Here is a 4,008-nt window from a genome sequence, read left to right on the forward strand (position 1 = left end):
TCCAAACTGACCAAAATGTTTCCCTCATTTCTCTCTTGGTTATCAAAATCCAGATCTGCTTTTTTCTCTTAACTATTAAGTCCAACAGAAGCAGCCACCTATAAGAACAGCATTCTCTGTTTTTATACATTTCATTTCATATAAAATAATGCTGCTGTGGATCTATGGACACATACACACACGCATACACACATATGCATCGCCCTGCCGGATCTACCGGGAGCAAAATACTAAAAATTATGGGAATTTGGAAGTTTGTAAGACTGGGATATATTTAGCGATTTTTTAAAAAATCTAAGTAAGCTCAAATGAAGATAGATGGGAATTTGGACGTTTGTAAGACTGGGATATATTTAGCGATTTTTTAAAAAATCTAAGTAAGCTCAAATGAAGATAGATAGATAGATAGATAGATAGATAGATAGATAGATNAAGTTAGCACAGACACACAGAATATTTACTTAGGTTAGAGTGCTAAGTAGCTTAAAGGGCTTGGGACTCAGCACTTCTTCAAACTGTGGGGCCTCTTCCCTACTTTCTAAGCGAGAGGATTGCATGTTCCTTACATCTCGGTTGTAAAGTTTCCCAAGTAGAGACCATGGGCCTGCCTCTGGGACTCAGTCCCCATCACTGGAGAAGATATACTATGTTTCTAATTGTCTTCTTTCTGAAATCAACAAACTTTTTCTTTTCTTTTTTTTTTTTAATGTTTTATTTATTTCTAGGAGAGAGAGAGAGAGAGAGAGACAGCATGAACAGGGGAGGGTCAGAGAGAGAGGGAGTCACAGACTGAAACAGGCTCCAGGCTCTGAGCTGGCAGTCAGCACAGAGCCCGACACGGGGCTCGAACCCACGAACTGCGAGATCATGACCTAAGCGAAAGTTGGACGCTTAACTGACTAAGCCACCCAGGCACCCCTCAACAAACTTTTTCTTAAAATACCAGATAGTAAATATTTTAAGCTCTGTGGGTTGTAAGACCTCTGTAACTACTATTCAACTTTACCGCTTGTTGCCCTAAGTCAGCCATAGACAATATGTAAACAAAGGAGTATGGCTGTGTTCTAATAAATGGCATTTGTGGGGGCCTAGGTGGCTCAGTTGGTTGAACATCCAACTCTTGATTTTGGCTCAGGTCATGATCCCAGGGTTGTGGGATCAAGCCCTGTATTGGGCTCTGTGCTGAGAACTCCATGGTTTTCAATTTCTCTCTCTGTTTCTCTCTTGCTCTGACTCTTTTCCTTCTTCTCTCCTCATTTTCTAATTATCTTACTCTCAACTCTGGTGCCTTATCTTTCTCATGCGCTATGACATGCTGCTTGTTCATTTGGACTAACTCGTTTCTCTCTCAAGTCTCTATGTTCCACCATCACCTTTCCTTTTTCACTCTGTAGTCTTCAAGTAGAGCTTAGTGAGCCAGTCGTCAAACCAGGGCAGTGTTCCTCTCACCCTAACCACACCTGAGGATGTCACAGTCAGAAGCCACATTCTCTTTAAATGATGCGGAGCGCCTGGCTCTTGGATTCCTAGCAATGCTCTGTATGGATGAAAGAAGGAACAGTAAGGAGGCCTAGGTTAGGGCCAGGGAGGTTTGATTTCTAGAGGGATGGCTGTGTTTCATCCCTCTGTCTTAGGCTGAGGGTCTTATCATTGTCTTCAGGGCCAGAATGGGAGTTACTTGACATTAGAGTGGCACAGCTAACTACCGTGTAGTGTGATACACTGACCAGTGCAAGGCCTGTGGCAGACTGTTACCATAGTCTATCTGTTCAATTCNATGAATCTTGACAGTTTCCTCCTCCCACAACTTTATTATGGTGGGCTTTTATAGGAACTTCGATTGAGTCTGTAGGAACTTAGCAGAGAGCAGAGCTCTAAGAAAATAAGACCCAGGACAGAACAACAAAATTGTCTAGGATGGCCTGGTAAAATTGTGGGAAGCTTTAGGCAGCCAGAGCTCAGAATGAGGACTCTGAGTGCCTGAAGGAATAGAATAAGTCAATAGATAATTCTCTATCACAGAATTGCCTGGGGTAGGTTATACAGTGATGTTTTAAATATGAGAAATAAGGAAAAAGGGTTGCTATGTGTGACTTCAGTTTGAAAACTGCTAATCAAGATTGGCTCATCTGTAGCCTAGCTATAGCTACACTATCTGTTAAATTGTAGAAGGCCAGTTGCAAACCTTCCTGTAATAATGTCCAATTATATACCAGGCCCCATGTCAAGTGCCCAAAACACAGAGATAAAAAGGCATACGCTTGGGAGCCACTCCTGGGTGGCTCAGTCGGCTAAATGTCCAACTTCAGCTCAGGTCATGATCTCATAGTTCGTGGTTTTGAGCCCCTCATTGGGCTTTCTGCTGATAACTCAGAGCCTGGAGCCTGCTTCAGATTCTGTATCTCCCTCTCTCTCTGACCCTCCCCTGCTTGCACTCTGTCTCTCAAAAATAAATGTTAAAAAAAAAATTTTAAAAGGCATACTCTCTCTCTGTAAGGAATTTGCCATTTACCTGTTTCTTTCCTAATAGACTATTAAAACAATGTACAGTATCCTATGTGAACACACAGAAGGGGTGCCTCCTCTTTTAATCAAGTAATGCTTCCTGGAATAAGCTATACTTGACATGCGATTTAAACAAATACTTCAGATTGAAGGAGTAGTGAGGTGACGTGGTCTAAGGCTGATACAAGCACGGTACACTCTCCGAACCAATAAAGTTCAGTGTGGCTGCAGAGGATAGTGAGGTGTGACCTTGCTCAAGTAGCGATGTGAGCAGGGTGTGCCAGAGATGGCAGCACTTGTGGGCTGACCAGTGACCCTGACTGATGCGCCTCACAAAACATTGAGTCCCACGGCCGCCCCAGAAACCTCACGGTATCCTCCATGGGATCGGCCACCTAGCCAAGTGGAAGCAATGAGTCAGTCTAATTTGGGCATAAATGTCCATGTGACCTCATTTGTGCCATTATGCTCATGAGGCCTGGGGACATCCAGTTTACATAAGGTTGATTTCCAGCCAGGGCATTAGGGCATTTGTGGGTTACACACAAAAAAATCCCTTACTGCCCTTTCCTATTTAGGTTTGAAGGTTAAAGTTACAAATAACTAATGAGAAAAAGGGATACCGAGAGTGTGGCTACCAGTTGAGGGAGGGGATCTGTCAAGCCCTCCAGCAAGGACAGTCCAGCTAAAGGCCTTTACGCAGAACTTGTATTGATACACAACGTAGTTGGGTGCTAAGGACCCCTGGAGCTCCCGGCTGCTAGCTGATAGTAACATCTTCTTCGAGCTTATGTCCACACACACGTGGAAGAGCCTCTTGCCTATAATTCAAATGTTCTGATTACTAGAGAATTTGGTGTCTCGTATTGCAAGTTTCAAAGAATAACGGATACTTGGCACTAAAATGAGATTAAATTTCTCCGTCCGTTTACCTAACTCCATTTTTGTTTTTCATTCAGTTGCTCCAGTGTGAGTTCTTCAGAACAGTTGTTTCATTTGAATCAGCTTGGAAAATACCCAGGTAAGGAGGCGGTTTTTGTCATCGTTGTCATTTGTTGTACAACTTCTCAGAGGCTTCACTGTGCCAATATGAATTCTGGATCTACAAGAGAGGTTTATTTTATACATCCTCTGTTCCCCACATGACTTTAAACCTTCTGTAAGGCCAGAGATTATGTCTGTTGCTCATTACTATATCCACATATCCATTGCCTTACCTGGCACCCAGTAGGCACTTTAAATATTTGTAAAATGAATGAATAACCATTTCAAAGGCTGATGTTCCAAGAAAAACGTTACTCAAATATATTAAGCAAATCTTTCTTTCAAAGACCAGCTGGCTAATTTTACCACATTTATTTTTTATATCCAACCTGTAAAGCATTTTGATAGAATCTATATCGGTAGCATCTACACTGATGCCAGAAAGTATCAAGATACCACATTGAGGCAACAGGAAATTTTCAGAGACAGTTACTAGGCGATAATCCTGCATCCTGACTA

At 42.3% G+C, this 4,008-nt stretch overlaps 1 pseudogene; it reads right to left on the minus strand.

Annotated features, from left to right (window-relative positions):
- The window catches only part of LOC144222035 (uncharacterized), a 137,372-nt pseudogene extending 134,090 nt beyond the window's left edge, over nt 1–3,282 (minus strand).
- Nucleotides 3,283–4,008: the final 726 nt, after the last annotated feature.

Source organism: Crocuta crocuta, unplaced genomic scaffold, assembly GCF_008692635.1.
Source record: "Crocuta crocuta isolate KB4526 unplaced genomic scaffold, BGI_CrCroc_1.0 scaffold784, whole genome shotgun sequence".
In the NCBI taxonomy this organism is placed as follows: domain Eukaryota; kingdom Metazoa; phylum Chordata; class Mammalia; order Carnivora; family Hyaenidae; genus Crocuta; species Crocuta crocuta.